This window comes from Cryptomeria japonica, chromosome 10 (assembly GCF_030272615.1).
Source record: "Cryptomeria japonica chromosome 10, Sugi_1.0, whole genome shotgun sequence".
In the NCBI taxonomy this organism is placed as follows: Eukaryota; Viridiplantae; Streptophyta; class Pinopsida; order Cupressales; family Cupressaceae; genus Cryptomeria; species Cryptomeria japonica.
The window spans coordinates 673,769,123-673,784,266 of NC_081414.1; positions in this window are offsets into that span (position 1 = coordinate 673,769,123).

Genomic DNA, 15,144 nt, shown 5'->3' on the forward strand with positions numbered 1-15,144 from the left:
CATTCTTACTTAACCATATTTAAACATTTAGAATCATAACTCCATTTGTTTCCAAACATTGGTTCATACAATTTTATATATATATCCATTCTACATATGCATTCGTTTAGGCATTATCATATAAACATTTGTACTTTACATTTTGTTTATCCATATTAAATTCATCTAAACACATCTAGATTCACATCCATACATAACATCATTCATTCAAAAATTACATTGACATTATCACATAAATCATCATTACATCGCAATAGGAAACACCAAAATCCTGTTCATAAATCAAGCATAAGCATACATCATCATCATGACATTACATACATAAAGCATTACATCAAAAATCAAAAACAAATCATACATATATAAACCTGCATTTCATATGTCAGTATCCAACATCATACATCATCATAAAAACATGCATATAAGACACATCTCATCAAATGCATACATGTACACATATCCATCTAAGCAATGACTCATCATCCTGCATAAACATCCATAAACATCAAATGCATATCATCAAAATATGGGATCTCCTCATATATATCATCTCATATATCAGAGTACAATGAAGTCTACAAAATTAGCTACCAAGAGCCATCCAAGATACAGTCCAACAAAAAATAAACAATGATACAATACATATATGCAAAATGCTCTCTCAAATGCCACTCTGGCCAGATGTTGTACCACCACCACCAGCGCCACTTGTTCTCCCATTGGTACCTGCACCACCTGATCCATCTCTCCATGGAGGCCTCATCAAACCCCCACTCCCTCCTGCATCCCCTGATCTCTCCTACCATAGAGGACCCATCACACCCCCACTACTCTACGCCCTCTGCGATCGCTCTGATCTGGCTTGCTGCATCTGAGAATAGCTGAGAGCTCACTGGCTAACTGGCACAACCTGCTCATACAAACCCTGCCAGTACTCTATCTCTGCCTACGCTCGCCGCATCTCCCTCATCACCTCTCCTGTAGGACCCTGTGCTCCTACCCCGATGTGAACCCTCTCCTACAGCTCGACCAATCTCTCCACTGCACTATCCCTCTCCCGCAGCACCACCGTCAGCTCTGACTCCCGTGCAAATAGCTACACATCCCTAGCTGCCACCTCCGCCTCTAGATCCTCTATCCGAGTCTGCAAATGAGCTATCATATGATCTCGCAGATCTCCAGTGGCTCCCTCCCCAGTATCCATAGCCGCCTCACCTGTACCACCCTCTCTAATAGCACCCTCCCCTCTATCCATCAGGATCTCTCTCTCCTTCCCCCTCCCACTCACCTGCACTCCTCCCTGCATCAAAGGTCCCTGTGATATCTGTAGAGGTAGTCCACCTCTCCCTCTCCACTGCCTCTGCATCCCCAACCCACCTCCTCCTCCTCCTCCTCCTCCTCCTCCTCCATCACCTCCTCCATCTCCTCCTCCTGCCCTAGGTCCTCGACCTCCTGCTCTCCTCCGTTTCTGTCCCCTCTCATCCTCAAAATCTAGGATCGGCTCAGTTGGATCAGATATCCGCAAGATCGAGTGTGCCGCTCGGTACTGTGTGTACTCATCTGTAACACCTGCATCCACGACCCTTGGTCGTATATCCCATGGTCTCGCCTGTAGGGTATGAAACTCTGCTAGTGCTTGATCATATGGTAGCACTGGACCCCATGCATACCTCTCTCGAATCACCCGTGCATACTCTCCTGATCCGCTGGGTAGTCCCTGCTGCCGTCCAAACTGTTTCATCACTCTCCCAAGCACCTGTCTCTCCACATGATATGAGGTCCTCCTAATAAGGAATCGAGTCATAAACACATACGACAGTGCCTCTGCATCATCATCCCATGGCTCACACTCCAAGTATGGCCGCCATATCACTGCATCTAGATCGTCCAACGCCCGCCGCCACCACTTTAACTTCCCCAGGTGGGGCTGACTCATCATGCCGCTATACATGAACATGTACGGCTGATCTATTGCATGGAATCTGAGACTCACCGGTCGAGTCACTGGTAGGTGCTCCCAAGCCCAAATATGTAGCAGCGTCATGCCCATTGCTAAGGAACCCCTCCCCCGATAAACAAACTCATGGAGCTCCTGGTACATGTGCGCCAACATGCACGACCCCCATGCAAATCGGGTCCCCTCAGTAACCATCATCTCGATCACCTGTCCCCACCCCACGACCAACCCATGTGATCGCTTGTCTAGACAGAGTAGTCCTCCCACGATCCCTGCTAATACTGCTAGCAGAGGCTCATATAATGTCGTTATATCCTCCCATGCAATGGAGCCATCATCAATGAACACATCCTCATCAAAAATCCTCTGAACCGCAAGAGTCCCCCAGGATCTATCATATGTAACGAGCTCCCCTCGAGTCAGAATCCGTAGGATGCGCCACACATCCTCCAAGGTCACTGTCATCTCCCCCTGTGCCAAATGGAAGGTGCGCGTCTCGCTGTGCCACCGCTCTACCAGTGCTGTGATCAAATCATGATTCATACGAATCATGGGCATGTGCATCACCTCATATAAACCAGTCATGACAATGCAGTCTATCTCTGCCTGTGTCAATCGATTCCGTAACTCTTGTGTCGCAGGATGGCGCTTGCGTAACTGCAACACGCGTAGATTCTCCTGCACATGGACATTCATCAATCACCATCTGTTGTTTTGTTTTCAAACTTTCTTAAGTTTAAACCTAGACTATCATCAGATACTTTGATCAAGTATCTTCGGGTCTCAACAGGTAAGCAATCATGGCCACCTAGGCTTCAACAGACATTTATCCTAACAAATGACCTAAGTCTCATCAGGCTGCTATGGTTCAAAACAACTCCCACTTCACCTCGCCATCCACCCATCATTGGCATCGGGAGATTCTCTTCATCCGCACTGGGGCATCTCTTTATCCTAAGGCAAAAGCGCTATTTTACCAACAAAAGCGCTAGTTTCCCAACAATAGCGCTACAACCCTAGCAACAGCGCTCAATCAGCTATCCGATAGCACTAAAACTGCAAACGCGCTAAAACAACTACCCAATAGCGCTACTTAAAAACAATAGCGCTCAAACAAGCATTCAATAGCGCTCATTTACCAAAAGCGCCTAAACTTGCCTACAATAGCGCTAAAGTGCATCAAAAGCGCTCAAACATAGGGTCAATAGCGCCATTGCGGCACAGTAGCGCTAATTGATGGAGCAAAAGTGCCAAAACCGTAGCTCCAACGCTCCTACTCCGACCCAACTTGGACTCAGCTAAACAGCTATAAAAAATGCATAAAAATTAACGTTTCAAATTTGCGTACCGCTGGTCCGTAGTCCTCTGGGCGCTGGAACCGTCGAACTCGCTCGAATCTGTGCTCGGTGATCAGAATAGGCATCCTAGCTGCTGCTTGCTCCTCCAAATGTCCTTCTCAGAGCTCTGGTTTCACACTGGTCGCGGTCACAAATGATCCTGTTTTCACCCCTTTCACCCCATTTATACCCTTCGTTGTCACCATAACTTCCCCCCGCTCACCGCCGTGGTCCCCGTGAACTTCCCGAGCTCCCCATTTCTCCATTTTTCTCCCAATTTCTTCTATTTTTCACCTGCATGGCTAACTTCTTCTCTTCTAACACCCTACCAATTTTCCTTCTTTTTCGAGAGATCGCTCGATTTTTTGAAATTTTTCGACCCATCTCTCGAGGGGGCATACCACCCATTAAAATTACATTTTATGAGGCATTTCTTCACACCAATTTTTCTTTCTTTGAAACGACGCGATAAACCGCACCGTCTCAAAGAGGGGCAAATGTAGTCACACAAATCTGTCTAGCTTAATTAAATAAATATTCGCTATTTATTTGATTAAAAATCCACTAGTCATCAGTTAATTAAATTAATATTTAATTAATTCATCTCCAAAACATTCTTCTATTAATTAAATAAATTATTCAATTTATTTTAATTCATTCATTAAATCAAATTCCAATCAATTAAATGAATAAAATCTATTTATTTAATTAAATCCCCCTATTCCTCTTTTAAATAAATTAAATAAAACATTTATTTAAATCATTATCCCCCCCCCACTTGTATTTTCCTACAAATGCAACTTGCACACATTTATTGAAATAAATGAATTTTTATTTTAATAAAATCCTATTTTTCCCTCACCCACCAAATCCACTTGCAAATCTAATCCCCTTCTAGATTATTCTAACCCCTTCCTAATTAGCCTAATCCATCCCCTAATTATTGTCACATTCCTAAGCAAAATGGAGTCACTTCTCAAAAACTCCAAAGTCTTTGAAAAGCATTTAATGCTTTGTGTGTTCAACAAATTAACCCCCAAAGTCTTCCAAGACCACTAATGGCTCTTACATGACCATTTATGGCTCTTACATAACCATTTATGGTTATTTCAAACTTGTTTCCCCAAACATTTATTGTTTTGACCATATTCATCCATTTCACATTTGCACAAGAGTTTATCCATTGGATAAAAGCTTTATTCTTTGAATAAAGAGTTTATTCATTCAACCAACCTTGACTTTAACTCCCAAAGTCATGTCAAGCATTTAATGCTTATTCTCTCCCCTCTCAACCTATCTCACATTGACACTTGTCATCCTGGGATTGGGTTGAAAGCCCTCACATGGATTTGAAATCATTCAATCCTAACCCTTGTTGAGATTGCTCAATCTCAACCATCCATTGCTCCATTTTCCCTATAAATAGAGCTCATTTCTTCATAATCCAGATCCTGAAAACTTGTATGGATTTAAGCTATAGACATTTTAAGAGAGCATTTTAGCATAATCAACTAATATCTTGTTATTTTGGTTAAAATAAATCATTTTAGCATCAATAGCATAGTATTAGCTTTTCATTTCATATTTGAAGCATAATACTAAATCTCAATCCTCCATAAGCATCCATAGTGTAAAAAGCTGCTGAGAGCTACACTATTTTGGAACTTGGAGAGGAGAGGAACAAGGGAGAAAGAGCTAAGAGCATGTTAGGAGGTATTTGGAGATGCCTCATCATGTTTGTTTTGGTAGTTAAATATGCTTGCATGTTTTTAGTGTCTCTCTTGGTATGCCTTTTTTGATTAGTTTTTGATTAACTAACACTAACGGTTTCGTGTCTTTCGTGTTATTTATCTTAGACTAACCTTGTGCCATTTAGGAGGGCATCAGGATTTAATTAGGTTTAGGGTTAAAACTACAGTTCAATCAATGTCTTACATGTTGTAATTGTGGTTATTACTAGCATAATAATCTTTAATAAATATATAATAAAATATGTCAAAAGGTAGCACATTTTATCTCTTTCATCGACGTTATTCTTATTCTAGCGCTGATTGTAGAGATTTTAAAGAATTTGTTCAAGATTTGTATGATAGGGCTCTTATTCATATTAAACCCGATGTTGATCTTTTTCTAAATCCAAATTTGAGAGTGATGCCTTAGCACTCAATAACCTTATTATGTTTCTCCTCACTATGTGACACTAGAGATTTCCATTTTGGGGGGCTCTTTGTCATTCATCGTGGTACAATTTCATGTGCAGACGTACTTTCCTAGCAACATAATAGCCTTTTTATTCTTGTCTCCATGCTTGGGGGACAATAAAAGTTTTAAATATTTTCTCTTTCATTCCAAGGATTCACATTTTATTTGTTCAGTTGCATCTTTTATAAGGATATACTTTCTTGCATAAAATTCTTTATCTTTCATATGGATTTTAACCTTGCTTGGAGGTGTGTATCCTTGATTTGATTAGGATCTCTTACTTTCTTTAAAGTATTTGTCTTTATAAATTTTCTCTCCTTGGTGTTGAAAGTATGGAATCCTTATCAGGAATCCCCTTTTCCTAACAATAGGGAAGGTGTATATCATTGGCCTCCTTCCCCTTTCTCGGAGTCGAAGATGTTGTCTTTGTTTAAGATCTCCTCTTGGAGGTAGATTTCTTTAGGCAAATATCTCTTCCTCCTTCTTTCTAAGTCATGTATCCATGAAAAGGATTCCTTTACACTTGTTACAAGATATCTCTTTTACAACTATCTATTATTTGTTTAAAAGAGTTATATCCTCTTTCTAGCTAGGAATGAATGTACATTGTTGCTTAAAGGATATCTCCTTAGTGGTGAAGGTGTTTATCCCTGGTGTGTTTCTCTTTCTACCTTAATATATCAACGTGGAGCTATGTTGACATCTTAATGGAGGGTATATGTGTGACCTCCTTGTTGCTTTTGTTGGTTTCACTAAATCACCCATTTTGCAGTTGAGTTTTTAGATTTTCTTATAAAAAGAGGGTTTTTTGTTTTGTTTTTGGCAATCCTTGTGTTGGTGTCACTACAACACCCTTTTTGCAGTAAGTTTTTGATTGCCTTGCAAAAAGAGGGTTTTTTTGGGCAATATTTATGTGTGTACGCTGTAACACCCATTTTGCAGTGGAGTTTTTCAAATTATTTAGCAAACATAAGGTTTTTCTTTGTAATCTCTCTTTTGTGCTAACATGATTCAAAGTAAGAAATTCCTTACCAGACAAAGAATTCATGTCTGATCTCCTCATATGACTCATAGTAAGCAAATACTTACTATACCTAGAAGCCATTTCTCTTCTTCCTCTCAACATGGATCACACAACATAACACACCTTGTTGTCTAGTAGAATTCATGACTCCTCTCTTTCTCTTTCTCCATGAACCCATAACATAACATATCTTTCTAGTTGTTGGATCATGGTTTCTTGTCTCATCAATTTGGTTTATTCTCTTGCTCTTTCTATAGGATCACTTGTACTCTTGCAATAACATTCTGAGAATAATATTAGTAGTATGTGATTGTGTGAGTGAATATCCTAATATTGGTCTCTCTCTCTCTCTCTCTCTCTCTCTCTCTCTCTCTCTCTCTCTCTCTCTCTCTCTCTCTCTCTCTCTCTCTCTCTCTCTCTCTCTCTCTCCTTTACCATGAGTATGAGTGCAAATTCATAATCCTACTAAAGTGGGGGATAAATCTATTATCATAAATTGTAAACCCTTATAATTTCACACTCCTTTTTGTTCACTTGCCTTAGTGTGTCTCCTCCTAGCTCTTTGCTGAGCTTATTTATAGCTTTGCACTATAAAACCGATGGCATATGATGATATGGTGATCAGAATCCTTATTGTGAATCTATGTTCATTGAGCCTACCTTTGTTTCACCCCTTTATAGGTGGACTAGGGTTCTAGGTGCTCTTGTCCTAGTGGACTAGAGCACTAGGTGACTTAGTCCCCCTAGTCTAAGTGCATTTTTAAAATATGTCAATGTATTGGTTCCTGCTAGTTGATTCTTGATCCCAATGTTTTAATATGATCATTAGAGGTCAGCCCAATTTATGAAATACCTTGAGAACCCTATATAAGAGCATCTTTCCTAATTCATTTTCATCCTACACCATACCTACACATCCTCAAGCATTCACATATCCTAGAGCATTATGGAGCAACAAGTTGCAACAATCTTCATGTAGTTATGTTTTTATGATTGAGTCCCTTATGCCTTGTCATGAAATGTTATTGCATCAACTTTTGTGGGTCTTATTCAAAGAGCATTGCATAATCATAAACAACATCAATCTTGAGGTATAATATTGTGGATCCAGTGTATTTTACTTCAAAGCTTTCCCTTCTATCTATTCTTCATTATAGTGTTGATTCAAAACTCAAGGTTTGACTAAGGCAAACCCTTATAAACCCAACATCAATTTTCCTCTCTTGTGTGTGTAGGTTACAGGTTTAGTAGAGAAGGAATATAGATTTAGAAAATACAGATTGAGATAAAGAGAACAAAATTTTGAAGAAGCAAAAAACCTTGGACACTAGGCTTAGCCACATAGTCCCACACTTTTCTAATGAAATTTCAGTGAGATATTTTGAGCGACATCTTGATCCTAAATCTAATTATGATATCTGCATCAGACATTTACAAGACTAGTTCATCTACCCACATAGTCTAGAACTTTCCTCTCTACTTCCCATCTATACTCAAAGTTTGCAGATTTGATCTAATTATGCTAATAATCGTCAATGTTTCATCATTAGACCTAATTCTTGTATCCTCTCAAATCAAATCATTAAGCACAAAGAATAAAGCAATAATTATGTGAACATAAAACACATGTTATCATTACTTAATTGTGTTAATTTAATTAAATCTTTGGCCAATGTAATGCAAAATCACTACTTTCATTGTCAATTTACTCTGTCTATTTATTACAAATTAGTCAAATAGGTCATACTTAGCTAGAGCGTAGCTAGAGTTGTAGGACATGTTGTTTGTATTTAGAACACAACACTAGTTCTTAGATGACATGGTGATCAAGGATGTTCACTTGATATGCTACATTCATGAAGTGTAGGGCCACTTCTTGATGGAAGGTGTACAAGGGACCACCAATATGTGGTAGGAGGAAAAGTCCTTTGGTGATGCTCTCCCTCTTATAATTGAGATGCCAAAGATTCAATTTATTAGAGACATTATATTGATTTCACATGACATTGTATTATTAATAAATTGTACTCACATCAATACTATGACAATTAATAATTCTTTGAATAATATAAATCTTTGTAAAAAGAGTTGTATTCAATTGATGTAATGAAATACTATTAGGCCTTGTACTTGTAAACCAATTACTTGAGAAAAGATTGTATGATATTTTTCCTTTATAAGAGGTATAATTGTTTGATAAAATGATTTTGAATTATATATGCTAGAATTATATTTTCTTTCCTTATATAGGAAATAAAAAATAACACCACTATGATATTAAAAAAATAGGCTGTTGATTGAGATATACTAAGCATATTTTGAATAACAAACATTTAGTTTGTTACAACTCTCATCTCATTTGATTCCACAACTTGATCTTATCTTCTCCTTCGATCTTGAATATATCATCCTCTTGTGACACTTGTCACAAGGCTAATAACCCTCTCCACATAGTTCAATCTTAACTTTTTATTCCGTCTCTTTATCATGGTCCTCCATTTCTCTCTTGATAAATCTATTTAATGGAGGATCGCCCTTCTCATTTCATCATCCATTTCATACCAAGTACATATGTTGTTAGTTTTCATAACCAAATCATTCGTTGCACCCAAAGGTTATGTTGTCAAATTGATGACATAAATTCAAAGAACATCCATAATCATCTAATTAGAGTGCACCCAAACATCACAATGAAGGTATAAATGTTTGTTTATTTGTTTATCACTTAAATTTTGTTTATCATCTTCATTGTTTGCTCTATATTAAGTATGAGCTTTTGTTTAAGATTCATTAATCATGCTTTAATGCATGCATTTTTGCACATGATTTTTTTTATAATTGAAATAAGAAGAGAATTACAAACTTGAACTAGGCTGATCAACAAATCAACATTAGAAACAACTATTCAAATGCTACTACAAAACACTATACAACTAATCCACAAAACAGCAAAATAACCATACCTTATCTAGAATATCCTCACTACGAACACCACTCTCCCTTCCACTTTAGCGATGGCTATGCCCTGGTCCTTCAATGATGGTTATGCCCTATTGATTCGGCTCGTCAACGAACAAATAATGCTGCATTGCTTCCATTCTTTTCAGTTTGCTTCAACTCACTTCGGGTGGGGGGGCTATATCTAACTATATTAGCAGCCGCTCCCCCCCCCCAACCCCATATATATATATATTAGATTAGAGAGGGGGCCCTCCAGATGGAGATAGAGGTAGTTGGGCAGGGGAGATATAGGGGTGCCGACTCTCGACTCTATATGGAGATAGATGGATGGATAGTTGGCTAGAGATAACATGTTTTTGTTTGTAGGTATGGATCCTCCATTTGGAATCCTACCCTGCACGCACAAAGGTGTCCTCTCGGCTTCAGGTCTTCGACATATAGGTGACTATATTTAACAAACGGTTTCCATTGGAATTTATTTTGCAATATACTCATGTATTTTGTAGCATAGTAAACGTTATTTCAATTGTAAATCTAATTTTAATTATATATATGATTTGATTTATATTTAATTGTAAACATCTAATTTGAATTATGCAACAAAATGAAAACATAGATAGGTACACATAGACATAAGCTTAGAAACAAAATAGAAACAATATACAAACAAAATATCTAATTTCAAAGTAAATACCTGATTTGAAAGTAGATATCTAATTTCATACATCACATTTGCCCTTCAATTATTTAAAACATTCTGGTTATAGAAAATGATTAAATACACTTGTGCATGGGCTTATCTATGGTACATCATATACACATGTGCACAACATTGTCAACAATGTTTATTTCAAATACAACATAACAGTTCTTTGTGCTTTATTACAAAATTACCTTTAGTGATCATTGTCTTTGTCATTGTCCATTATGTATGATATTTCATTTGTAAAGATAATACAAGGAGCTTTCCAAGTTGACAAAACAATACTTAACAAAGTTTGATTTTGTTTTAGAATTTGGATGGAAATGTTACAATTAGAGTTTCATACAGGGGACATGACAGTTTGAGGAACAACATAGACCATGAGGATGTAAAATAGTAAGGGTATAGAAAGCTGAAATGGCAATGAACATCAAGGAGACACTTATTTGAACATTTCCTTGAGACAATAAAAAATTAAAAAAATGTATAACATATGAAGACTGTATAATAGTAAATATGTGAAATAGTAAGGGTTTAAGAAAGTAAACAAAGCACAAGAATGTAAAATAGTAGGGATTTGGAAAATTGAGAAGGATATGAACATGAAGGAAACAAAATAACGAACTTTCGTTAAGACCGTAGAACAGTTTGGATGTGAAACAATGAAGGTTTAAGATAGTGTATACACATAAAATTGGCTATGAGCAATTAAATAAATATTTTATATTTATTTAATAATTATTATTCTATTAAATAGTGAAGAGAGGAAAACGTAGCAAGGTAAGATTTAATGGTTAGAATCCAAAGAAAATATAAAACATTAAACAAACCACTTATACCTTGCTAATTCTACCTTCTCCTTCGAATTGAGCTATGGATGAAGTGGAAGATGCACCCTTTGATGCTCCATTTGATGTGCTCCTAGATTGATTGGATGTGGATTGCTCTCATTTGCTCAACAAGATTGGGATATGGATTTGAGTTTGGGATTATGATGGATTGGATATATTTGGGTTGATGGATTTGAAGGATTATGAGGACATGATAAGGATATGATAGAAGAGCATAGAAGAGAGAATTGGTAGCATGAGAATTCTATAGAGGAAGTGGATCCCTTTGTGAGGAAATGATCCTCCAATTTATAGATTGGAGGAGGCCAATGAAGGGCCAAGATTGATTTGGTTATGGAGGGTTGAGATTGATTTGAAATGGTGGACATGGATCAAGGAAGCCTTGGGAAAATAAATAGGAATATTAAATTCTTTGAGAAGAGGTGGGAAAAGAAATTTGAATTTCAAAATGAGGAATTAAAAATTCCAAAATAAAGGATGCATGGAGGGATTCAAAGAAATTTGAATTTCTTTGACAGGCTCAATGTTGATGTGACATGGGTGGGAATTTGAAATTAGAGAATATTGATAAGCATGATTATGAGAGATTCTAGAATGATTAATTAGGTTGAGTGGGATTAGGAAAAGTGATTTGTAGGAATCATATGAATAGGTTAATTAATTAAAATTAATTAGCTGGGTGGGTTTAGAGGAACTAATTACTGGAGGGGTCTTTAGAAGAATAGGGGAATAATTAATTTATTTGATAAATTAATTAATAGTGACAAGATTAATTAAATTGGATTTACTTAACACTGAGAGGAATAAGGATAACACAACTAAATCAATTAATTATGTTGACAAGCTTAAATTAATTAAATGTTAATTTTAGGTGTCTACATTTTGCCCCTCTTTGATATAGCATCATAAAGTGATGTTATATCAAAGAAGAATAAAACATAGTGGATGAAAAGGATAAGGACTAGTAGCATGATGCTCCAGTCATAAGATGAGGAAGAATGACGAGGAGGAAGGATGATGAGGAAGTAGTTGTATGCCCCCTCGAGAGGATAGGTGGGTTCGAAGAACACGAGTGTGGTCTCAAAATGGATTATAAGAGTAGGTGATGGAAGGATGAAGATGATGAAAGAAGGAAAGAGGATGGATTGGAGTCTTGTGAATGAAATGAGATAAATAAATGATAAATGGATGGGATTTCTTGTTGAGAAAATATAGAGAGAAAACCTAGGTTTAATATTGCCATGGATAGTCTACATCACTGATTATAAGAACCAAGATGACATGAAGATCTGAGGCATGGACCGACACTCAGTCAAACAGCAATGCCTTGCACACAATCATGCAAGTGTTGATAAACACTAATGCAGGGTTGCCAGTTCATACAAGGAAAACCTTCAAACACATAATGCCATGAAAACTATGCCCCATTATACACCAACCAAGATATACCAAGATATACCAAGATATAGGATGATCAAGGTAGTCCTAAACAAGTATAGTCCTAGGACATAAGATGAAAATTAAAGCGAAAATATCAAGTATGCAAACAACATGCACATGACCAACTGACATCTCTTGCCAAGAGTAGGACATGGATTTGGATAAACTGTCAGAATAGAGAAGGATGCATCCTGATGGACAGGTGATGGATTTGGATGAACTGCCAAACATGGGAAGGATTCATCTCGATGGGCAGGGTGTGGATAGATTGATGGATGAAAAAAGATAAGTTGGATGTGCAAGGTCTGTAGATGAGAGGATTGCCACTTGGAATCGATTAGCAAAGTATGGATGGGTGCTTGGATTAGGCACAAGTCAACGTAAGCTCAGGTAGACTTGAAAAGCTTAGTTTGATGGATTGGATTGGATGAAATAAGGATAAATGATTACATAGGATCAAAAAAGGGGAATAGATGATTGAGTAGGATTGGATTGGGGATGGGATTAATGATTGAATTGGAAGAGATGGTGAATATGATTGGATGAGATAGGATTGGATTATAAATTGGATAGGATGGGGTGGATAGGATTTGATTGACTGGAACCAATGACAAGGGAGAACCAAGGATTGGTAAAAGGATGGATGGATGGACAAAGGGAGATATTGTTTGGATAGGAGACAGATGGATCAAGTGGATGGATATGGATGGGATATAAAGGAATAAAAGATGGAGGGTAGGGTGATGGAGACCCAAGGACTATGTTGCAGAGGAGGAAAATGCCCCACTAAGGGTAGTGGAATGAAGGATGGGAAAGATGGTGGATAATAATGTGTGAGATGGAAAGATAATGTCTAATGGATATGGATGGTAGAGGTATTAAGGCTTGTGTTTTCCAAAGCATGCATGCATATATATTATTTTGCCTTTATATGATCAAGACCAAAGATAAGAATGAAGGATTCATTTTGATAGGATGATGGATATGAGATGGAGGATATGGATATGATAGTCAAGATCCAAGATAGGAAATGAGAATGGACTTAGATAGGATGCAGATGGATGGGCCGATTGCATGGATGAAGCTTGCCCCCAAGTGTAGAGTGCAAGAGGATGAGGGGATTACACATGCCACTTGTTTGCCAAGTTTTCATCATGGTACTTACCTAAGGTGCCACAAGAAGTGGTTTTCAACATTGGATGAAATGATTTTTCATTACTTTTTTTTTCTTTTGTATTTTTTCTTGATTTTTAATTTTTTTTTGTATTTTTCATGATTTTTTTGAATTTTTGGAATAGTTTGGATGGATCAGGATGAGGATGAGTAGATATTGAAGATAGTGGATGCATGAAGGAGAAAGGGAGGACTCAAGCATCTAGCTCCATGGATAGTATCCCTTAGTATTGCTTTAAACTAGAGGTATGCTTGTAGATGGTAAAAATAATTGCGGATATGAAATGGATAGGGGATGGAAGATGAGAATTTGCAAAGGATTGGACTAACGGAATGGGATTGTGAAAAAAGGATGGTGGATAATGTATTGGGTTTTGAAGAATTTGTGGAAGATCAACATTGGCACACACCTTGAAGGGTGGTGGAGTAGTGGAGGAGATGGTTTTGAATTAGATGGAGGATAATGTGTGGATTTTGGGACATGAAAACCCAAAATAGAAGAAGGGGATGATGGAGTTGGCATGGTGGATTTTGGGACATAAGGACCCAAAATGGATTTTGAAGATGGAGAAGTATTAGATGGAGGATTGGAGGACTTATGAATGGATGGAGCTTTTGGATTAGCAAGTTTGGATGCCAATTTTGATTTTAATTTGGGATGCATTGCTTCTTTGAGTAGTTTGGGAATCCACATAGTTTTTTATTTTTTCCTTTGGGGCCTTTGTGGCCTTTTTGATTTTTCTTTCTTTCAAATCATATTTTTATTTTGAGCATGCAATTTTGAGGGGACATGTTGATCATTTTAAGCTTTACGCTTTTTAGATTGGGCGTCCAAATTGCTTCCAATAGCAATGGGACGGGTGCATGAGGATGAACGAATTAAGAATTTTATGTGTGGTGGGATGATGGAAGGAGAATGTTGGGAGGTATTCAATGATGTGTGCCTTTTTTGATCTTGCTTAGGGATTATTTGAGGTGATGGAGTGGTGGATGGAGGGGTGTAAGGACCCAAAATGGATGGAAGGAATGAAGGATTTAGCTTTGGAATATAGGGTCCCAAAATGGATGTGGATGATGGGGGATGACAAGATTTTAATTTGCATGAAGGACTTTTGGATTTAAGAGGAATAGAGGATATACCAACATCTTTAGCATTACCTTGAGGACCCTTATTATTTTGGAAACAAGATGTGAGTCCATTTTGAGGGGGATGAGATGTGGAAGGAAGATTAGGATCTTTAGATGGATTGGGATCATGACATGGAGATGAAGGGATACTTTGATCTTGATTAGGGAGGGTACCATGAGATGGAGTGGGAAGGGTGATTGGATCATGAGATGGGAGAGGATCATGCGATGGAGGGAGAGGGTTGGATAGAGGAATCATATGATCATGAGAGGAAGTGGAGGTGATGGGATCATTAGATGGGGTGGAGGGAGATTTTATGATAGCATTCTTTAGAACAAGCTTTTGGCATGTTCGGGGTTGTGGGGAT